Raw genomic sequence first — 26,051 nt, forward strand, 5'->3', positions numbered from 1 at the left:
ATGCCTCTTTTCAGAATATGTCAATATGGTCCTTCCAAAATTAGCACTATACTTCCAACTATCCCTGAGCAACCAATCTTTGGTAAACCTCAGATTGTCCTCGACAATTGCTTAATCATTTTCGTCATATCCAATTCTAGACCTTTTCCCTTCTTAATGCCTCTGGGCATTTGGAAAAATTTAGAAATGACAAATATTATAGCACACGCAATCGATCCTGTACCCAAAGCAAATGGTACACGATTCATGATGTCTCACATAAAGACATGATTCTAGACCAGTCTTTTGCTACAATATTTTTATTTGCCATGTTTTCAAAATTTGACTATGAAGAGGGATGCCGTAATCATAATTGAATTTTGAGAACGCAATATATAGAATTTCCTTAAGTTGAACCAATCCAACATGAAATTCATATATATATATATATATATATATATATATATATATATATATATATATATATATATATATATATATATATATATTCTTGACTAAAGATGATTAAGGTCTCAATCTAAGCCTTTAGAACTGAAATGAAGTATATCCTCTCCCTTAATTATAGCAAAACAACTTTTTCAATCCCTGCAGCCTCACGAATTGAAACTTTTGTTTTCTATAATTAACATTGCTAACTTGCAACACTAACAATAATTATCATGCTCCCACTAACATGATGATTATTAGCATAACACTTATGCTCCTACTAGCTTTGATATGTACTTAGAAATCAGCTGGACTTCTAGAAATCAATACTTTATTGACTTTCTTACCAAAGTTCAGATTTCTAATACGAGATGCTTTGATAAAACTTTATCAAAATCATACACCTTTCCTTAGATAGCATGCATGTGTGTCTAAACAATTTCAGAACTATGAAAAGGGATGCCGTAATCATAGTCTCAATTGTTTAGACCTTTTGCCATCTGCTTCAAATCTACTTGGTGGAATTGTTTCCTCACCGTCATTTTCATGAATCGGAGAGAAACCTTATGACCCTTAGATTTTATGGTGTATGTGTTCTTATTCATGTGAATCGTCAAAACCATAGTCATAAGACAAGGATAATGACAAATCCAAACTCATATGGACTGAACTTATGCAATCTTAACTTCTTGCCACCTGGCAGTACAGGGCCTGCCATTGCTTCCAAGTTGTTATGCAACCAATTGAGAACTTTTAGAACTCCTATGCAAAGCCAACTTTAACTGGAATGGGCACAGAATATGTCAACACGATAGGTTATAAACCTCAAGTCGTGTGCTAGTGAAGAACCTCAGGTTTTATTCTTGATTAGTTCTTGAAATTCTTTTTAGGATCTTTAAGACTCCCACTATCCTCTTGACATATAAGACTATCTTGCCAAATATTCAAGAGATAGTGGCGATTCTTTATCAAGACAAACACTTCACACAATTGGCCTTAGTTGGTCTTTGTTTTATCCAAAACATCACAACTTACCAATTTCAAATGTACAAGAGTAGGACACTTTTACTCTTACATTTGACAATTGTTTTAAACCTTTCTTTAAGATATGTCACTCAAGTTACAATCTTGGAGTATGACTCTAAGAATTGTTTTGGAACGAAGTATGACTCATCTTCCTGATCTAACCATTTCAACAATTCATGACTCCTCTTCTTAGTCATAAGAATGCACTAAGATGACCTTTAGAGGACTAATTATGATATGATTTCTAAATTATTAAGATGATCACAAACATGATACTAAAGTACTCTCCCATCTTTTCATATTTGAGAAACTTTTATCTTTCTGCCTAATTTGATTATTCCCATTCGTTCTGCCATACATTGAGACTTTTCCAATGTTTCAGAATTATACTTAAACTTCTAAGTATAACCATATTTACTAAACTTTAGTAAATCAAATAGTCTTAACGAGCTTTGTGGTGGACATGACCAGTGCACAAGAATGTGTACTCGAACCCTTTAGTCCGTCACTTGACTCACACATCCATGTGAACAAGTAATTAGTCTTGATTTTCCAATGCTTGAAAGTTCTTATTCATCATACTATTCAACTTGCATGATTCCAAGTTTCGGTCCAATTGAAACTTGGGTGATGAGGAACTTTCCTGATTTGGTAAATTTAGACACTACCACAAATGAAAGAATCAAATCCATTTTCCAATATTGCTGTCAGTGGAATCATATAAGCAACAATTTTCCACAAATGCCATTGTAAGGATACTTCAAATAAATAAAATTAAACAATTTTCTTTTATTTTAAAACTTTGCAGAAAAACTTATCCTTACAATCCACATGGAAAATTGTTGTTATCTATTCCTTAGCAGTATATCATAACTTCTTAAGCAACTGCTCAAAATTCTGATGCGATCGAAATCCACCTTCGCAATCAGAATCAGCATATACTTCCTTTAAGATTTCTCTCTATTCTTTGATTCTTAAAACATCAACATGTGACCCAGTCACATCATGTAATGAGGATCTCAGAATAGAACTTAACAGAGTTAGATAATGGGCTCTACCTGATGTAGTGTCAAACTTATTGACTTTAACATCCTTAGGTAAATTTGGCAGCTTTGCAATCAACGCCCCTTCCTTTGGCAAAATAAACATATGGACCCTTTGGTAATGGGACTATCTCAGACTTAGCCTTTCTCTTTACCATTTGGTCAACCGGGTTGACTATGGCCAATCCCTTTCCATTGGGAAGAGAATGCTTTTTCTGGATTTTCAGTGTCACCATTGTCACTGTCCATAAAGTTTTTCTGGATTTCCAGTGTTACCATTGTCACTGTCCATAAGGGTGTATTTTAGACATTTAAAATACTTAGTGGTTTAATCTATTAATTAAACTATACTCTTAATTTAATTAAATTTAAACCATGTCATTATGGAATTATTAATTCTCTTTTAATTAAACACTTTAATTATCTATTAATAAAGTCCATAAGAGTTAATTGAATTATTCAATAAAAACATCATAATTCCAATTATTTAATTCAAAATTAAAACCATTTAATTAATTGTTTAAGGTATGAACCCAAGAGTTTTAGAATTCAATTCTTTTTTTTTTATCATAAAAAACTTTTTCCAAATTCCAAAACTAGAGGGCAAGTTTTGTAACTCTTGAAAACTTTTGGATTCCATAACTTATGGAGTTAAATACTTGTTTTATGATGAAATTTTTCATGTTCCATAACTTCAGAACAAGTTATGGAATTCTTTAAAACATTAAGACCAAGTTTTGTAACTCCATAAAAAACTTTGAATCAATTTTTTTAAAAACCTTTTCATATCCATAACTTATGGAGGTTTCAAAAAACTCTTTAGATCAAACTTTTAAAACTAATAAAATAATCATATCATTTTATCTTTTACTAAATTTGACCTAATTTAACTCATATAGCAAATGATTCAAATTTGACAAATAATTAGTTTTTCACAAAAACAAGTAATTATCTTAAAATTTGACAAACGTCATGTTTTTTTTTCCTTTTTTTTTCCAACTAGAAAATAAAACATTTGCATCAATATAACAGAAAACTACCCATGGCTCTGATACCACTGTTGGGTTTTCAGCATTCTAACACTCCTATGGTGTACATGCAACCCTATAAACCTTGGATCTATGTTTTCTCTATTATACATGCAAATATTAACTATTCCAAGGTTTCATCCTAACTAGCATATTATGAAGCACCTATACTACAAAGTTCTAGTTAGATGACATACCTTTTGATGTAGCTTGATGTCTTCAAGCTTTAAGAGCTTAGCCCCAATAGTGTGGAAGCCTCAAATGGAATCACAAATCACCAAAACACCTTGGAAGAACTTGAGAGAATATGTATGCACACTAAAATCGGCTCACTCTTATTTTCACACCCTTGTTCCAATTTTGTGAGCCAAGGACCCCTTTATATATTATGGAGGATTAGGGTTACATCCATGTAAACCCTAATACCCATGACCTTTCATTTACATAGGATCCATGGGTTAAAAGCTCCATGGACCATCCATGAAAGCTTAGCCCAACCTAAATGAACTTGGCCTATTCCATATATATATAAGAGTCCATATTTAATTAGTTCTTTTTGATCACTTAATTAATTCTAAATTAATTCTTGATCAATACTAATTAAATAATATGATTCCATATTAATATATTAGAACTTATAATATATTAATATAAATCATAAATATAGTATTCTCAAAAGACTATCCATATAAATTGTGCCGGTGAAGTGCAACCCAAATGGACCATGCCGGGTCGGGTCAAGTACATACCAAATATAGTTATGGACTTAGACATTAATCCAACAGGGTGTACCATGTTAATTTGCATGGTTATTCACACCTTGTTTGCGACCCTCAGCATCCCAATCACAAACTTGAAGGGCACAATTAAGATTTAAACATGCCTTTCAAAAGTTCAATGAATCTCAAAGATCTAGGAATTTCAAACCAATTAAAACTTAATAATCTATTTCATTTGTCATGGTGGAAATTGGTAAATCGTCATTTACCTACCTTCAAATATTTTACAATTGGATAATGACATCCCTCTTCGCAATTGTAGAATATTGTGTTGGATCCTAGCCTTAATGTTTTATTTGGGTGTAATATTAAGGATTCTCATCTAATCTAAACTTTGTTCTTCTTCATTTTCAGATGTCTATCCCAAACAATGCTTCAAACCCAATCCCTTCAGGTTCTTTCTCCCTTATGAACCTATGTGGGAGGGTCATTTTCAATGGCTCGAACTTCAATGACTGGATTCGAAACATCAGGATGGCTATTCGTTATGAGGACAAAGGATATATCCTTGATAAAGAGCTAAGGGAGATTGATGTCACCACTGCTACCCCTAAACAAATCGATGAACACACTACTCATGAGAGGGATGCGACAAAGGTGTCGTGTCTAATGATTGCAACCATGACTGTTGAGCTACAGAAGTCCTATGAGGACTACTACCCCTATGAAATGTATCATGATTAGATGGAAAGATACCATCAAAGTGCTCGGCAGGAGAGTTATGAGATCATTGCCTCCATGATCACAACCAAAATGAAGGATGGTGAACCCATCACAGCCCATTTGCAAAAGATTCAGAGATTCGTTGACCGCTTGCTTAAATTTAATGTCAATTTTGATGAAGATTTGGCCATAGATATAATTATGTACTCTTTACCTTCTTGTTATGATCAGTTTCGTATGACTTATCATATGAACAAGGAGGAGGTCACTCTTAGCAAGCTTCAAGGCCTTTTAAGGACTGTAGAAAGCAACCTTAAAGGAAAGTCGGTTGTGTCTACTCCTACTACTACTTCTACCCCTGTTCTGTCAATAGGACAAGGAAAGGGAAAGAAGAGGAAGGCTCCCTCCAAGAGCCGCAAGGGAAAGTCTCTTGACGGATCCTCTTCTAGTGGGACCAAAGTTGGTTTTGTTAATCCTTCTTCCAATCCGAAGGATGCGGACTGCTTCCATTGTCATGAAAAAGGGCACTGGAAACAGAGCTGCCCAAGTACTTGCAGGACATAAAGAATGGGAAGATCAAACCCTCCTTTGCAGGTATTTACACTATTCAATCTAATAACTCATCACATGCTAATTCTTGGGTCCTTGATACAGGTTGTGGATTTCATATTTGTTCTGATTTGCAGGGACTAAAAAGAAGTATAGATATGGAGCATGGGAAGATAAACTTAATCATGGGAAATAGGAAAATATCGCATGTGACCAAGATTGGAGTTTGCTTAGTAATGGTTTAAATTTAGATTTGAATAATTGTTGTTACTCGGACGATATGGCGAGAAATATTATTTCCTTCCATAGTTTGTACAAACAAGGTTTTACCTTTTCGTTTAATAATGAAGTTGGTGCTATTTATGCTTATGATAATGGTGTATTTTATTTTGAAGCACTACCTTGCAATGGTGTATATGAAACTATGAATGTTGTAGATAACTTAGGAAATAATGTGTTGAATATTGATTCATCCAATGCTTTGGACAAGGCATGCTTGTGGCATTGTCATATTGGACATGCCAACAAGAAGCGCATAGCCCAACTCCAAAAGGATGGAGTTTTGGAGTTATTCGACTTAAACTCGGATGACACTTGTGAATCTTGTTTACTTGGAAAGATGACCAAGTCACCCTTCACTGGCACGTGTGAAAGGGGTGAAGGTTTGTTGGACCTCATACACACTGATGTGTGTGGACCATCAGAACCGCCACAAGGGATGCTAACCTCTTCTATGTGACTTTTACTAATGATTATAGTAGGTATGGCTATATCTACTTAACCAAGCATAAGTTAGAAACTGTTGAAAGGTTCAAGGAGTTTAAGCAAGAAGTGGAGAATCAATTGGGAAGGAGATAGAGATGCTACGATCCGATCGTAGAGGAGAGTATCTTACTATCGAGTTCCTTTACTATCTTAAGGAATGTGGAATTGTTTCACAATTGACGCCGCCTAGGACACCACAGCTTAATGGTGTGGCTGAGAGGCGTAATAGGACCTTGCTAGACATGGTCCGTTCTGTGATGAGTCGAGCTTCGTTACCAATCTCATCCTGGGGATATGCCTTAGAGATTGCCGCCCATATCCTTAATCTAGTCCCTACCAAAAAGGTTTCCAAAACACCTCACGAGATGTGGAAAGGGAAGGTTCCCTCGTTAGACCACATCAAGGTTTGGGGTTGTGAGGCTTTCGTAAGACGCGAGACCCACGATAAGCTCGAACCTTGGAGTGAGCAATGTATTTTCATTGGCTACCCGCAGAAGTCCTTTGGATATCTCTACTATACACCGAGTGACAATGTTGTCTTCGTTGCGAGGAGAGGAGTCTTGAGAGAGAGAGAGAGAGAGAGAGAGAGAGAGAACTCATATACCAAGAGGACAGTGGGAGACAAATTGACCTTGAAGAGCTTCAAGAGTTAAGCGATGAAGGAACCTCAAACACTAGCACTCAACCCGAGGAGGAAACTCCGATTGAACCAATTGACAAGTCTGTACCTCCGAGGCTTTCCAATAGAGTTAGTGTTCCACCTGTGTTATATGGTTTTCATATAACAGTTGAAGGTGATAGATTTATCAGTGATAGCACACTGATAATTTAGGATGAACCTAACACCTACAAGGAAGCCACGGCAGGCTCCGAGTCTGCTAAATGGAAAGAGGCCATGGACAGCGAGATTCAGTTCATGTATGACAATCAAGTTTGCAACTTGGTTGATAATGAACTAGGCCATAAGACAGTCGGGTGCAAATGGATCTTCAAGAAGAAGACTGACATGGATGGGAATGTACACACATATAAGGCGCGACTGGTTGCGAAGGGCTTTACTCAAACTCTAGGAGTTGACTATGATGAGACCTTCTCATCAGTAGCAAAGATTAAATCTATAAGGGTTATGTTAGCCATTGCTGCATTTCATGACTATGAAAAATGGCAAATAGATGTCAAAACCACTTTCCTTAATGGAAAGTTAGCTGAAGATGTTTACAGGAGTTAGCCAGAGGGTTTTGTCAATGCAGAGTACCCTAATAGAGTGTGTAAGCTTGAGAAATCCATATATGGATTGAAACAAGCATCTCGCAGATGGAATCTTTATTTCGATGAGAAAGTCAAAGAGTTCGGATTTTCGAGAAGCGAGGATGAGTCCTTTGTATATGTCAAAGCTAGTGGGAGCATTGTCAGTTTTCTGGTGTTGTATGTGGATGACATACTACTCATAGGAAATGATATCTCAAACTTGCAGGAGGTCAAGTCCTGGCTTGGGAAGTGTTTCGCTATGAAGGACCTCGTATAAGGACTTCATGAACTGCAAACCCAAACCCTTCAATGGAGATGGAGGAGTCATTGCCTTGATGCAATGGTTCGAGAAAACAGATTCGGTCTTCGAAATTTGTTCATGCCCAGAAGGGAGCAAAGTCAAGTTTGCTGTCTGCACCTTCTCCGGCAGAGCCTTAACATGGTGGAATGGCCATGTTAAGTCACTGACTTTATCAGTAGCTAACTCTATAGGCTGGGAAAGCTTGAAGGAAATGATGATGGGAGAGTACTGCCCAAGAGGCGAAGTACAAAAGCTGGAACAAGAGCTATGGGAGCTCAAGATGGTCGGCTCAGACATAGTGGCCTACACTGACAGGTTTAGCGACCTGGCAACACTATGCCCCGGGATGATTACCCTGGAGAGCAAGAAGATAGAAAGATACATCTGGGGTCTAACTGCTCCGACCCAAGGAGATGTGTTGTCTTCTAACCCAACCACATTCAATAGTGCCAAACGCCTGGCCCAGCGATACATCGACCATGAAGTCCGACATGGCGTAGAAGTCCTGGTTCCCGAGCCATCAAAAGGAGAGGACTATAACCAGAAGTCGGGGAACAGGAGGAAGAAGAAGCGAGCAACACAGGAACCCCCGCAAGTGCAACAAACGAGTACCATGTACGCCGCTACAACGCCTGCTGCTCCAGCACCTGCCAGTCGATATGCTGGAACCCTTCCGAAGTGTGGGAAGTGCAACTATCACCACACTGGAGTATGCCGGGTGATGCAATGTCTGAACTGCCACAGAAAAGGACACACAGTCCGTTTCTGCAGAGCACCGGCTCAACCGATCTCCCAAGTCCCTGGAGTTGAAGAAAACCAAGCCTGCTATAGCTGTGGCGAAGCTGGACACTACCAGAGGGACTGCCCGATAACAAAGAACTCAGGCGCGAATGGACGCATTCTGATGATCACCGCAGGAGAATCAACCCCGGAGTCGCCTTCGAGCAGTGGTACGTTTTCGAAATAGTGATTATTTTAAAAATTAATTTATACATATATAAGATCAAAACTTGGGGGAAAATACTTAAAAGTAACCATAATAACTCACCTATGGAAACAAGTCAGAGAATTCAAGAGAACTAAAAGATCCGTTCAGAGAAGCTATGATGTCTTAGCATATACATCAGGGTCGTGCATAGCTAAGACGTTGCAGACTTAGAGTGAGTGATTCCGCCTTATTTCATGTTCCTTGTTTGGTTGTGGATTTGAGGCAGAGTTACTCAGTCGACTGTCTTATTCATCATAATTATTCATAACTTGTATATGACAGGCGATCGTAGTGGTACCAATGAGGATCGTAATTTAAAGTATCGACACTAGTTATCAAAGCACTTTCATCGCGGTACGATACGTAGAAGTGTTAACATCAAGGTTAAAATAGAAATCACTATAACAGTTACAAAAAGTACATTGTCGAACACACTAGGAGTACGTCATCGTATAACAAACGTTTCTTTCAAATCGGCCAAAAAAAAAACTTTGTTCAGTAAAGAGTCTGTTACTATAATTCGTCATGAGTTGGCATGGTCCTCACCATACTAAGTTCATATATTTCTATCGTATCGACCGTCAAGTTCACGAAACCTTCGTCATTCGTATCGACAGTCCGACCTAAACCTCAGTTTTGTCTTTCGTATTCTAAACCCCGAAGTAGTCGTGCGAAGGGTACTTTGTCCTCCTAGGCCTTGCTGCCGTAAGTTCCGCAGACCTTTTCGAAATACCACTCGTCCAGTAGACCAAGTACGAGAGCAGATGCTAAGGACGAATACAGCCCACCTATCACTAATCGGTGTATATGCGAGGGTGGTATATGATTATGATTATGCAGATTTAGTATGTGTGTTCCGCCCTATCTCCTGTTCCTTGTCTGGTTGTGGACCTGGGGCAGAGTCGCACATACGACAATCTTACTAATCCTAATTATATGCGACTTGTATACATGAGTTAATGATAGATGGACCAAGTATGAGTCCTATCATGAACACTAGGGCAATGTTTCCAGGTCTACGAGTAAGTATTCTACCAATCAGAGGAGAGCAACCCCAGTGGTACTATAAGAAAGCTAATTTCGGGACGAAATTACCTCTAACCGGGGGATGATGTTACAACCCGAAAATTTTTGCCTTGTAAAGCCCAGCCAGTCAACACAACTGAGTGTCATAGTAATTTCTGCCATCATTTAACCTTGTTTAGAGTCCGTTTGAAGGTTCAAAGCTCCGTACATTCAAGCATTGAGCATAGGAATGGATCGTGTACACTTCTAGCACCAAAATTGAGCCCTACACTCCAACATAAGGAGTGTACGGCCGCACACATGGGTGTGCGGCCGCACACCCCTCTCCTGGCCGCATACTCACATGTATAAGTGTAGATCTCAGCCTTCTTTCATCCCTTTTCACCCTCCTAAGTCTAGAACTCGATTTCTCTCTCAAATAGCATCCGATTTTCAGCCTAGATCTTCAAGAATGTAAGTGTTCTTCCCTTGATTTGTTGTTAATCTTCTTAAACTAGTTACATCCTTTGATTTCATCCATTTGAAATCATGTTTTGACTAGATCTTCAAATCTTCATCCATTTCACCAAGAACACCAAGAACACACACTTGTTCTTGGTGATTTTGAGCCTTCTTGAGCCTCCAGATCATAAGTACTCTTTCCTTTTTGCTTGAATCTTGCTTAGAACACTTGATTTAGTCTTAGAAAATGCCCAGAACTCATAATCATAGGGTGTGTGCGGACGCACACACAGGTGTGGTCGTACACCCCTCAAAACAACCTCAAAACACCCTTAAAGGGCTTCCATATTGTAAGTACCATCCCCTAAGCTTGTTACTTACTAAATATGAGCCTTAGAAAATGTCCAAACCATGTTCATCAAGGAGTGTCTGGCTGCACACACTCCATGTTGCCGTACACCCCTTTCTTTAGTGCTTAAGGGCCTCCAAAGTGCCTTTCTAGCTTCACCACTTGTTGAACAATCGTCCTACAAGCCTCCCTACCTTTGGAAAACACTTTTGTGCATTCATTACCATGAGTGTGCGGCCGCACACTCCCTGGACGCACACTCCTCAAAGTGGCCGTACACTCCCCTTAGTTGAATCACATGTGATTCCAACACTTGGTTAAAGTGTTTCCAAGTCCTGTAAGGTGTTTCCTTGCATTTCGTTGCTTCTAAACCCTGTATTTATGTCAATATATGCCATTATATGTCATTTAGGACTCATTAAGTCTCGAGACTTCATTCGTGGAACTTCTCATCCTTACGCGCATATTCGTTTGAATGACCCACATCAGGTGAGTTCATACCCCGTAATGAATCTTCTAACTATTTTAAATGCTTTAAGGGGGGGAATACAAGTTGAACACGATTATAATTGTGTAAATGATTGTTATAAACATCTTTCAAAAGATTGCTTATGTCTTTTATAAGTGATCAAAACATTTCAAAAGCTCTTTTCAAGTTATGTTACTTTATAGTTTAACAAAACTCCATTTTTTTAAAGTACAACATAACTTAGTAGTAAAATGAGTCTTTTCAATAACAGTTCAAGTAAAACACTAGTAAACTATAAAGGGTATAGTTTAGAGATTCAGTTCATACTAGATACAATACACGATAACATAAAGAGAACACACAATAAAGAGAAACAGGGAGGAACATGCGATATCAAGTACAGAGAGGAATATACTATAACAAGTACCGGGAAAAACATGTTAATATATCTTTCCGGGTTTGCGTTGACACCAGTATGATTTCACATACCAGGGTTAGCAGACTCGAGGTGATAAAACTTAATAATATATCTTTCCGGGTTTGCATTAACACTGGTACGATTTCACGTACCAGGACTAGCAGGCACGAGGTGATAAACTTAATAATATATCTTTCCGAGTTTGCGTTGACACTGGTACGATTTCACGTACCAGGGTTAGCAAGCACGAGGTGATAGTTATATCCAACCTAAGTATTTATAAAGGGGTACATCTGTAAAGTACCCAACGATAATACACAAGATACATAACTTAGTCGTAACATGAACATTCAGTAGAAAGAGATCTATAATGCTAAACTTATGATTCCTCAACGTATACATCAAGGGATATATGTTAAAAAGGATCTGACAGGTAATAGGATGTGTGCTTTCCGCTTCATTTCATGTTCCTTGTTTGGTTGTGGGCTTAGAGAGGATTCATCCAGCCTATTATCCATTCGATCTTAGTTATATATATGTTTCGTATACATTAAGTCATCATAAGGGGTACCAGGTATAGGTCAGGTCATAAGTCAGTAATTCAATGCACAGTTTTCTAGTACAAAACATACTTTTCAAATAGAACTTTTGATATACAAAACTAGAAACTTACCAGCAAAGGGTTTAATCCATTTTATTAAACCAAGTATAAACTTAAAGGACCTTAGGTGGTTAACTCTATAATACCTCAGTTTATACATCAGGGTTATATATAATTAATACCCGTTAGGTAGTTGGATGTGTGCTTTCCGCCTCATTCCCTGTTCCTTGTTTGGTTGTGGGCTTAGGGCAGATTCACACAATTAACTATTTGTTCGATATTAGATTATATATAGCTAGTATAAACTAAGTGATTATAGAAGGAACCACTGTGGTTACTATTTTATTATAAGAAATAAGGGTTTTCTTAGAGAATCTTTTCATCAAATATAAAGGAACTATTACAGTTAACTCCGTGAGTACCAAGGGAATACATCAGGGTTATCTACAACAAGGATCTAACAACCAATGGGATGTGTGCCATCCGCCTCATTTCCTGTTCCTTGTTTGGTTGTGGGCTTAGGGCAGATACACACAATCGATTGTTTGTTTACTATGAGTTTTATATAACTTGTATCCATTTAGTACTCATATAAAGGATTGTAGTGTCATTTTTACTTATCTTTCATCAAAGCAGGAAATATAGGATTTTCTGGAGGAACAGGCGAACTTTTCTAAACAAAACTTACAATTTACTACAACTTACTAAGCTTTCTACAAACTTACTTACATCACTAAAATCTTATGAACTCACCAGCTTAATTGCTGATCAACCCTTTCAAAATAACTTGTATTATCAGGAAACTAGTAGACAGGTACTCGCACTGGGAATTCAGAAGATGGAGCAGTATAGCTTCCAGTCTTGTTTTGTAATTTGCATATGTATTCTATGTTTTGTGAACACATGCTTTGTAAACACTTTCTTTCAAATGAAATGGTTGTTTATTACTTTGATTACTATGATGCATGTCTTGTGATACTAAACATGACGTCCTCCACCCCAGAACGTTTCCGCCGTTCCGGTTTTGGGGTGTAACATAGAACCCTCCATACACCAAAATCGGTTGCACCTAAATTTGAGATAAGTAACTTATTCTCTTAGAGCCTCCTTTTGCATATTGGTGTTTGTGAACCATTAGAGGCATCACACTTGAGGCGCTCAAGCTTCCAAAGGTCAAGAACTCTACCCTACTCAAGAGGTAAGCATTCAAACTATGTTTTATTATATAGCTTCAATTGTATGCTAGGTAGGGTGAATGCTTTGGAAAAAGAAAAATGCATGTATAATTAGAGAAAACATAGATCCAAATCATTTAGGGTTGCATGTGCACTTAGGAAGTGTTATAGTGCTCAAAACCCAACATTATGGGCCTGTACTAATTAAAGCAGAGGATCCATACTTGACTCTTGGGGAGCTGTGGGGAAACCAGGAGTGTCATAGTGTGAAATCTCTAGATGTTATGTATGACCGTGTCGATTATGTGGTTTGCTTCAGAATGGTGATAACGCGTCATGGAGCAGGGGGCTCAGGATTTGGGTCTGATTCGGGTATGGGTTCCGAACCAATTGATGATGGATTACGCGAGTTTATTGCATTCGAGATTACGAGAGGCATCCTTGAGGAGACCCCGGTGATTTTCGGGCCGATCAAGGAGGGTATCATTGAGCTGATGGAGGATCGCCTTAGGGCATTCAGGAGTTACGTGGCACCTGTCCAGTCGGGGACTCGTACACTCACTTTCATGGATTTCAGGGGATGTGGATGTTGGATATAGTGTCTAAGTCCATAACTATATTTGGTATGTACTTGACCCGACCTGGCATGGTCCATTTGGGTTGCACTTCACCCGAACAATTTATGGATAATCGTTTGAGAATAGTATAATTTATGATTTATTAATATACTATAAGTCCTAATATATTAATATAAAATCATATTATTTAATTAGTATTGATCTATAATTAATCTAGAATTAATTTAGAGATCAAAAGTATGACTAATTAAATATGGGCTCTTGTATTTATATAGTGTGGGCTAATGCTTATTTGGAATGGGCTAGGCTTGCATGGAAAGTCCATGGATACTCCATGGAGCTTTAACCCATGGATCTCATGGAAATGGAAAGACATGGGTATTACGGTTTACATTAATGTAACCCTAATCCACCACACTATATAAAGGAGGCTTTGGTTCCTGAAATCACACGAGTTGTGGTGAGTAAAGTAAGAGGGCTCATTTCAAGAAGGTGATTACTATTCTCTCAAAGTTCCAAGTTTGTGGTGATTTGTGATTTCCATTTGAGGCATCCACACTACTGGTGCTAGGCTCTAAAACTCCAAGCAATCAACTACAACTACAAGGTAAGTAATTCTACTAGCTTTATTTGATTCAAGTTCCCCATGCCATGCTAGATAGGATAAGAACCTTGGAAAAATAATTATTTGCATGTATCATAGTCAAACATAGATCCAAGGTTTCTAAGGTTGCATGTACACCATAGGAGTGTTAGAATGCTCAAAAACCCATCAGTGGTATCAGAGCCAGGTTTGTTTATTTGATACTTGATGCAAAAAAAAAAAAAAAAAAAAAAAAAAAAAAAAAAAAAACTTGAAAATCGAAGTTTTGTTCAAAAGCTCGTATCAAAATTTCATGTTTTGTATATGTACTTACGATTCTTGAAATTTTTGATATGAACATTCATAAACATATGAGTTTAGAATATCATAGAAATTATGTGCTAATAATTGATTAGATTAATTCTTGATCTTTATGTGTTTTAATGGAGTCCATAACTAGTTCTTAAGTTATGGATAACCAAAAGTCACATTTATAAATAACCATTAAAAGAACACATAGGTTACAAAAAATGAAGACTCTTCATTTTTAATAACCATTAACTCATAAGTTATGAGAAATGAAAAGTTTTGAAAGTTTACAAAACTTGCCCTCAAGTTTTGGAACATGTAAAATCATATTAAAAACTTTAGTTCCAACCCCTAGAATTTTAAAAGTTAAAATTCAACCCTTATACTTTATAATATTATAAGTTTAATAATATTTATATATGTATAAGATCAATTCGTCTTACCGCTAGTACGCCTCATTCACGAAGCCGGTCTATAAGGGGGGTATAAGGTTGTTGCCTATAAAATGGCAACTTAATGGGTGTCCACTCTCACCTACCGCTTCCTTGATCGGTGGAGGGTCGTTAGCCGAACGGGTAGGACAAGGACTTATAAATTCTCATTAAAAGTATAATGATAATACTAAAGTAACTAAACTTTATTGAATTCCCAATCTTAGTTACTTTAGGAAAATGTGAATAAGGTGCTAATCCATGAAATTACACTTTACACTTTGTTTAAGTCGTTAGTGGAGCGTGTGTGGTTAATCGGCACACTAACTTGAACTTCACAAGGTAGGTAAAGGGTGACTTAATGTTTATCATAGTATCGATGGAGCGTGTGTGGTTAACCGGCACATCGATTGAGGGGTAATACATTAAGGGTACCAAGTAATTTGCATGGTTACTTCACACCTTGTTTTGTGATCCTCGGCATCCCAATCACAAAACTTGAAGGGCACACTCGAGATTGAAACATGTCATTGAAGAAAGTTCAATGAATCTCAAAGAATCTAGGGGTTTCTAAACCAATTAAAACCTAATTAAATATTTCGTTTTTCATGGTGGAAATTGGTGAATCGTCATTCACCTACCTTCAAATATCTTATAGCTTAGATTACAGCATCCCACTTCTAAGTTATAAAATATTGTGTTGGGTCCTAGCCTTAATATTACATTTGGGTGTTTTGTTAAGGACTATCTCTATATCTAATCTAATCTATTCCCTCTTCTTTTCATATGTCTTCCAATAACAATGCTTCTGGCTCAAACCGTACTAGCTCCTTCTCTCTCATGAATCTTTGTGGGAGAGTCATCTTTGATGGGTCCAACTTTACAGATTGGATCAGAAACATCAGGATGGTCACTCAGTATGAGAACAAAGAATATGTTCTCGACAAGGAGCTGAAGGTACCCGAGCCAACTGCTACTCCTGAAGAGCTTGTTGAATATGAGGTACATGAAAGAGATGCTACAAAAGTGGCATGCATCATGATGGCCACCATGACAGCCGAGCTCCAAAAGTCCTATGAGGACTATTATCCTTTTGAGATGCACCAGGACTTGATGGACCGCTACCATCAAAGTGCTCGTCAAGAGCGATATGAAATAATCTCCTCCATGATAACAACCCGAATGAAGGATGGTGAACCCATCACGGGCCACATGCAGAAAATGCAAAGGTATGTGGACCGTTTACTGAAGTTGAATGTGAACTTCCCTGAGGAGTTAGCAATAGACATCATTTTGCACTCCTTGCCATCGTGTTATGATCAATTCCGCATGACATATCACATGAACAAGGAAGAAGTCACCCTCAGTAAACTTCAAGGACTCTTGAAGACCGCTGAAAGTGGTCTAAAGGGTAAGTCGGTTGTTACTACTCCTACTCCTACTCCAACTGCGGCCAATGTCTTGGCAATCGCGCATGGCAAAGGGAAGAAGAGAAAGAACCCTTCTAAGGGTACCAAGGGTAAGACCCTTGAAGGCTCCTCTTCAAGCAAAACAAAGAAAGGTTTTGTCACTCCTTCTGCTAACCCTAATGAGGCTGAATGCTTCTATTGCCATGAAAAGTCGCACTGGAAGCGAAACTGCCCAAAGTACCAGCAAGATTTGAAGGATGGGAAAGTAAAACCCAACCATGCAGGTATATACACTATATTGTCTAATAACTCACCTCATTCTAAGTCTTGGGTCCTTGATACAGGTTGTGGTATTCACATATGTTGTGATTTGCAGGGACTAAAAAGAAGTGAGAATGTAGAGCAGGGAAAGATAAACTTGATCATGGGAAACAGGAAAGCTTCACCTGTCACCAAGATAGGAGTTTATTCCTTAGTGCTAAATAGTGGGTTTACATTAGATTTGAATAAATGTTATTATTCGCCAGAAATGGCAAGAAATGTTATTTCCTTTCATGCATTGTATAAACAAGGTTTTACCTTTTATTTTGATAATAATAATGGTAGTATTGATGCTTTCTTTAATAATGTTATTTATTTTAAAGCATTACCTTGTGATGGCGTGTATGAAACTGTATCTGTTGTAGATAATCTAGGAAATAATATATTGTGTATTAACTCTTCCACTAGCATAGATAAAGCATCCTTATAGCATTGTCGTCTTGGACATGTAAGCAAGAAACACATAGGCCAACTCCAAAAGGATGGAGTCTTGGAGTCATTTGACCTAAAGTCAGATGATAGTTGTGAATCTTGTTTGCTTGGTAAAATGACAAAGTCACCTTTTACTGGCACTTGTGCTAGGGGTGAAGGTTTGTTGGACCTCATACACACGGATGTGTGTGGACCCTTCAGAAACGCCACAAGAGATGCTAATCGGTTCTATGTGACTTTTACTGGTGATTTTAGTAGATATGGATATGTCTACGTAATCAAGCATAAGTCAGAAACCTTTGAGAAATTCAAAGAGTTTAAGCAATAAGTGGAGAATCAGTTGGGCAGAAACATTAAGATGCTTCGATCCGATCGTGGTGATGAGTATCTTAGTACTGAGTTCCTTGACTATCTTAAGGAATGTGGGATTGTCTCATAATTGACACCTCCTAGGACACCACAGTTGAATGGTGTAGCTGAGAGGCGCAATCGGACCTTGTTGGACATGGTTCGTTCCATGATGAGTCGAGCTTCGCTACCAATCTCATTTTGGGGGTATGCCTTAGAGACTGCCGCCCATATCCTTAATCTAGTCCCTATAAAGAAGGTTGCCAAAACACCTCACGAGGTGTGGACTGGAAAAGTTCCCAATCTAGACCACATCAAGATTTGGGGTTGCGAGGCTTTCGTGAGACGCGAGACTCACGATAAGCTCGAACCCCGAAGCGAAAGGTGTATTTTCATTGGCTACCCACAGAAATCCTTTGGTTACATCTTCTACAGACCCAGTGATAATGTGGTCTTTGTAGCAAGAAGAGGATTCTTTCGAAAGAGAGAATTCATGAGCCAAGGAGACAGTGGGAGGCAAATTAACCTTGAGGAAATTCAAGAGTCAAGTGGTGAAGGAACCTCAAACCCTAGCCCTCAACCTGAGGAAAAAACTCCTGTTGAGCCGACTAAAGAATCTATACCTCTGAGGCGTTCCACCAGAGTTAGGAATGCACCTGAGCATTATTATGGTTTTCATATTACTGCAGAAGGTGAGACACTTATCAGTGATAACACACTGGTAAATCTGGATGAGCCTAATAGCTACACGGAAGCCATGGCAGGCCCTGAGGCTGCTAAATGGAAAGAGGCTATGGATGGCGAGATACAGTCCATGTATGACAATCAAGTTTGGAACTTGGTTGACAATGTACCTGGTCGTAAGATAGTTGGGTGCAAATGGATCTTTAAGAAGAAGAACGACATGGATGGTAATGTACGCACTTATAAGGCACAACTGGTTGCAAAGGGTTATTCTCAAACTCCGGGAGTTGATTATGATGAGACCTTTCCACCAGTGGCCAAGATTAAGTCTATTAGGGTTCTGTTAGCCATTGTTGCATTTCATGATTATGAAATATGGCAAATGGATGTCAAAACCGCTTTCCTTAATGGAAAGTTGGCTGAAGATGTTTACATGGTTCAGCCAGAGGGTTTTGTCAGTACAGAGTACCCCAGTAGAGTGTGTAAGCTCGAGAAATCCATTTATGAATTAAAACAGGCACCTCGCAGATGGAATCTTTGCTTTGATAAGAAAGTCAAAGAATTTGGCTTTTCAAGGAGTGAAGATGAATCTTGTGTCTATATCAAGGCTATTGGGAGTATGGTCAGCTTTTTGGTACTGTATGTGGATGACATACTACTCATAGGAAATGACATCCCAACCCTGCAGGAAGTAAAGTCCTGGCTTGGGAAGTGTTTTGCTATGAAGGACCTTGGAGAAGCTTCCTATATCCTAGGGATAAGGATTTTGAGAAACAGGAGTAAAAGACTAATTGGACTTAGTCAAAGCACCTATGTGGACAAAGTGTTGAAAAGGTTCAACATGCATAACTCCAAGAAATGAGAGTTACCCATCCAGAGTAACGCCAGATTGAGTAAGACACAAAGCCCTAGTACTGAGGCTGAGATAGCATAAATGAGTCGAATACCTTATGCTTCAGCTGTAGGATCGATCATGTATGCTATGACGTGTACTCGACCTGATGTAGCCTTTGCTTTGAGCATGGTTAGCAGGTATCATGGGAACCCTGGCAAGGCACACTGGACTGCGGTAAAGAATATCCTCAAGTACCTACGGAGGACTAAGGACTGGGTCCTTACCCTCGGTGGCAGTGAGGACTTGAGAGTTGTAGGGTACATTGATGCTAGCTTTCAGACTGACAGGGATAATTTCCGCTCTCAGTCGGGCTGGGTCTTTACTCTAAACGGAGGGGCAATTACTTGGAAAAGTTCCAAGCAGGAGACAGTGGCTGATTCCACTTGCGAATCAGAGTATATAGCAGCAAGAGAGGCAGCAAAGGAGGCTATATGGCTAAAGAACTTCATCGGAGACCTTGGAGTTGTACCAGCTATAAAGGAGCCAATGGAGATTTTCTATGACAGCAATAGTGCGGTTGCCTTAGCCAAGGATCCAAGAGATCATGGGAGATCCAGACACATTGACAGAAAATATCACTTCATCAGACATCGAATAGAAGAAGGAATCCTCGTGGCAAAGAGGGTATCATCGGATGAGAACCCAGCAGATCCCCTCACAAAGGGACTGACTCGGGCTAAGCATCTCCAGCATGCTCGGAGCATAGGGCTGAAGGATGATATTAGTTTTAGTAGTTAGATAATCTTGAAATTTGTCAAATGTAATTGACATTTGATGATAAATAAAAGCTGTTATTTATGAGTAAAGTGTTGCTATCTCTTGTCAATCGTTTACTATTATTTCTTTTTGCATGTTTTGACTTCCAGAATAATTATGTTATGGTTTATATCATATTATTCAAACTCTCCACAGTTGGTCATATGTTGGAAGTAGATATGAATCAAGACTGTCATGGGTTGGCTTGTAGAGGTCTAAGATGTTAGACAAAGCGGGGCTACAACACTCATGAGTGCTCATAATTTCTGAGTATTGGATTCAACCCACGCTCACTTGTATCACTTCATGGAATTTATCTCGAGTGATCGTGAGATGGTAATATCATATAAGTCTTCAAACCGAGAGATATGATTTGTTGCCTATGAGTTGGTTATGCATTGATTGCACGAAAACGCATTGGTAACTCGATGTTATAAACTGTGCCTTTGTGTGTAGTTCAACAAGTAGTAGAGCAAACATATGAGTCGAAGTTTATCTGTTCCTTCTAGGATTAGAAATAATATCTGGGCCCCTCGATGATTTTGTTTTGACCTATGTACCGGGCCCGGTCAGAACTAAATTAATGTGTTCAGTTAAGTTCTATGTCAAACAAATCGGAAATCGGGAAACAAATGCTGGACAATAAGCAAGACCATGTTCCATGTATTTGTCCGGCTGATATCTAGAACAGAGGATTATATGATCACTTATCTAAAATGGCGCTTCATAGTTCAACAGAGTTTAAAGAGCTACAATTGTTGATCGGTTCCTGAAGTCATAATTGCAACTATAGTTATTAGACTTATCCAAGTGGGAGACTGTTGGATATAGTGTCTAAGTCCATAACTATATTTGGTATGTACTTGACCCGACCCGGCATGGTCCATTTGGGTTGCACTTCACCCGAACAATTTATGGATAATCGTTTGAGAATAGTATAAGTTATGATTTATTAATATATTATAAGTCCTAATATATTAATATAAAATCATATTATTTAATTAGTATTGATCTATAATTAATCTAGAATTAATTTAGAGATCAAAAGTATGACTAATTAAATATGGGCTCTTGTATTTATATAGTGTGGGCTAATGCTTATTTGGAATGGGCTAGGCTTGCATGGAAAGTCCATGGATACTCCATGGAGCTTTAACCCATGGATCTCATGGAAATGAAAAGACATGGGTATTAGGGTTTACATGAATGTAACCCTAATCCACCACACTATATAAAGGAGGCTTTGGTTCCTGAAATCACACGAGTTGTGGTGAGTAAAGTAAGAGGGTCGATTTCAAGAAGGTGGTTACTATTCTCTCAAAGTTCTGAGTTTGTGGTGATTTTTGATTTCCATTTGAGGCATCAACACTACTGGTGCTAGGCTCTAAAACTCCAAGCAATCAACTACAACTACAAGGTAAGTAATTCTACTAGCTTTATTTGATTCAAGTTCCCCATGCCATGCTAGATAGGATAAGAACCTTGGAAAAATAATTATTTGCATGTATCATAGTCAAACATATATCCAAGGTTTCTTGGGTTGCATGTACACCATAGGAGTGTTAGAATGCTCAAAAACCCATCAGTGGAGTACCAGACTTATGCAGGGTGAAGTTTTGGGTTTTAGTATACTACAGCATCCTATGATGCACATACAACCCTAATAGCTTTGGATCTAAGTTTTCTCTAATTATACATGCAACAAAATATCCAAAGCATAAAGCCTACAACTAGCATACAATTTGACATATGAATCATGAAAGTAAGTTAGAAGATTACCTCTTTGTTGTAGCTTGTGAGATTTTGGTCTTGACAGAACCTAGCACCCCAATTGTTGTGCCTCAAACAAGTCACAAACACCAAGTAACAACTAGATGAATTATTAGAGAGGTTAGGAGACTCTTAAAAACCGAATTCCTCTATGAATGCTAGTAGTGGTGGTTTTTAGGCTTAGCAAAACATATATATATATATATATATATATATATATATATATATATATATATATATATATATATATATATATATATATATATATATATATATATGTGTGTGTGAGTGTGTGTGTGTGTGTAGAATATCAAGGGTTATGTGTAACCCTAATCCATACACATTAGCCCATGATCCATCCATTTGATTTGGATAAATACTTCATGGATTAACCCATAAGCCCATCACAAATCAATTTCAAATTAATTTCAAATTAATTCTTGATCAATACTAATTAAATAATATGATTCCAAATAATATATTATACTTATAATATATTAATAAATCATAAATAACCTCTTACTCAAATATCCATCTATCAAATTGTTATGGTGAAGGCAACCCGAAATGGACCATGCTACTATCGGGTCAAGTACATACCAATTATATTTATGGGCTTAGACACCTAATCCAGCAGTCTCCCACTTGGATAAGTCTAATAACTATTATTGCAAGTACGACTCAAACTCTGATTTGCAATCATAGTTCTCAAAAGACCGTTGTCGAACTCTGATGTGTCCATTAGATAAGGGATCATATATTCCTCCATTCTATAGGATATCGTATGAACTGATACATGGATTACAATCGTTCTCTCTGTTCATGTGTTGTTTCCCGATTTCCGATTTATGACGATAGACTAATTGAACAAATCAAATCAGTCCAGGCTTGGCCAAGCGCTTAGGTTTGTCATCACTAAATCATCAAGGGGCCCACAGATATCACTTTTATCCCTCTTAGGGTAAAAGGAACGGATAAACTTCGAGTCAAATGCTTGATGTACTTACTCATCAAATCACACACAACAATATGTTTTATAACACCAAGTTACTGGTGCGTTTACATATGTCAATGTGCAACTAACATGTAAATTACAACTCACATGTCTTGGTTTCAAGAATATAAGATATTATCGTCTCATGATCACTCGTGATAAAATCCATGAAGTGATTCAAATGAGCGTGAGTTTAATCCAATACTCAAATCTAATTACAGGAGTACTCATGAATACTGTAGCAAACTTGTGCTATGTCTAAACACCTTTAGACAATCTTAGAGACCCATTCATGACAGTCTAGCTTCAATACCTACTTCCAAAGTATGATCGATTGTGGATAGTTTGAATAATCTTGTTATTTTGGAAGTCAAAACATGCAAAGTGAAACACAAGAATAATTGAATCCAATATGGTCTCAAAACTTTTGAATATAAATAAAGACACCTTTTATTTAATCACCATGTCGATTACACATTATTCATTGTATAATGTTTCGATTTATCAACTTAATACTTGAACTAAAACAATATTTATCCCATGCTCCAAGCATGCACACTATGTTTATCTATGGTCCTTTCTTTGTGAAATTGATCAATTGAACACAACTTTAATGAAACTCATTTCACAATCCCAAACCCTTATTATAAGTGTAAGAATACGAAATTCTTGCCACTATTAGAATGTGTTATGTTCTAACCTTTATGAAATGATCATTTGTAATGTCAATGCACCAAAGTTACAGAGACTTGGACAATGAAATTACAAAGTATTCCACTGGAGATTGTTACAAGACAATTCCGTAAAGGCGATGTCCCAAATTCAAAGTACATTCCTTTAAACATCCTTCTTGCATAAAAGTTTCTAACCTACACATAGATTCTTAATATCCAACTCCCATTATGGAAACATTTCCATATTTTCCATATGACAACTCATTATTAATAGAATCATGTTTATTCATAATAATGTCGATATGGTCCATTCATTACTATACTTCCAAACTGTTCTTAAGCAACCAATCCTCAGCGAACTTTAGATCGTCCTTTACAATTGTTTAACTACTTTAGTCATACCTCATTCTAGTCCTTTTCCCTCTTAATTCCCTAGGCATTTGGAAAATTAGAACAGGCGAATATTATAGCATATGCAATCGACCCTATACCTGAAGAATATGGGATACGATTCATAATGTCTTACATAAAGACATGATACTTGACCAATCTCTTGCTATAATATTTTCATATATAGAATTTCCAATGTTGAAGCATTTCAACATGGTATTCATATATCTTTGACTAAATTTGGTTAAAATCTCACAATCTAAGCTTTTAGATTTGAAATGAAGTATGATTTCCTCTCCCTTAATTATAGCAAAACAACTTTTCAAACTTGCAACTTTGCGAATTAAAACTTTTGTTTTCTATAATTAACATTGCTAACTCGTAAATTTTACCATAATAATTATGCTTCCACTAGTATAATAATAATTATCTTACTAGCATAACACTTATGCTCCCACTAGCTTTGACATGTACCCAGAAATTAACTGGACTTCTAGAAATCAATACTTATTGACTTTCATTACCAAAGTTTAGCTTTCTGATATGAGATGCTTCGATAGGACTTTATCTAGGCTTCTCAAAATCATACACCTTTCCTTAGATAGCTCACATGTGTGTCTGAACAATTTTAGAACTTACAACAGTAAGTCTCAAATGTTTAGACCCTTTGCCATTTCTCACAATTCGAACTATGAAGAGGGATGCCGTAATCATAAACAAATTTGAGGATGCAAATATCACAATTTCTATCTCCTTAAAATCTACTTAGTGAAAGTGTTTCCTCACAATCATTATCATGAATTGGAGAGAAACCTTTTGACACTTAGATTTTATGGTGTATTGTGTTCCTATCCATGTGAATTTGTCATAACCATAATCACAAGACAAGGTTAGTGACGAATCCAAACTCACATGGACTGAACTTGTTCAATCTTAGCCACTTGGTAGCACAAGGGCCTACCATGTCTTCCAAGTTGTGATGCAAACAATTGAGAACTCTTAGAACTCACATGCATATCCAACTTTAACTGGAATGGCACAGAAACAAGAATATGTCAATATGATAGGTTACAAACCTCAAGTCGTGTGCTAGTGATTAACAATAGGTTTATTCTTGATTAGTTCTTGAAAATTTTCAAGATCTTTAAGACTCCCACTGACCTCTTGACATATAAGATTCTATTGTCAAGAAACATTCGTTGACAAACAAATATTTAAGAGTTAGTGTGGATTCTTATCAAGAACAACACTTCACATGATTGGTCTTAGTTAGTCTTTGTTTTATCTAAAACATCACAACTTACCAATTTCAAATGTACAAGAGTAGAAAACATTTTACTCTACATTTGATAAGTGTTATAAACCTTTCTTAAGATTATGTCACTCAAGGCTCGATCTTGGAGTGTTACTCTAAGACTTGATTCTGGAACGAAGTATGATTCACCTTTTTGATTTAACCATTTCAACAATTCATGATTCCTCTTCTTAGCCATTGAGATGTACTAAGATGTCCTTAGAGAATGAAATGTGATATTCTTTCATAATCTCTAAGATAATCATAAAACACGATACTCAAGTACTCTCCCTTCCTTCCGGATTGGAGAAACTTTTATCTTTCTGCCTAATTTGATTCTTCTTATTCGTTCTGTTATACATTGAAACTTTTTCAACAATTCAGGATTATACTTAATCTTGTAAGTATAACCATATTTACTAAACTTTAGTAAATCATGACGAGTAGTATTATCGTTCTTTGTGGCGGACCTGACCAGTGCACAATCCAAGTGTATCCGATAGGCTAGTCCTTCACTTGACTCACATATACATGTGAACAAAGAGTTAGTCTTAATTTCCCAAAGATGAAGTTCTCATTCATCTTACAATACAAGTTTCATGATACCAAGTTTTTATCCAACTAAAACTTGGGTGATGAGAATCTTTCCTTATTTGGTAAATTATGACACTACCACAAACGAAAGAATCAAATCCATTTTCCAATATTACTGAAGAATAGAAACATACAAACATAAATTTTCACAAAAGCCATTACAAGGATAAATATAAAATAAGACAAAATTAAAATTTTCTTTATTTATAAAATGCGGAAAAAGTTTTTCCTTACAATGCAATTACAAATGAAAACTATGTTTCTAAACATATCCTATGCAATCTATCACAACTC

Source organism: Lactuca virosa, chromosome 3 (genome assembly GCF_052849685.1).
Source record: "Lactuca virosa cultivar CGN04683 chromosome 3, Lactuca_virosa_CGN04683_v6, whole genome shotgun sequence".
NCBI classification, from domain to species: domain Eukaryota; kingdom Viridiplantae; phylum Streptophyta; class Magnoliopsida; order Asterales; family Asteraceae; genus Lactuca; species Lactuca virosa.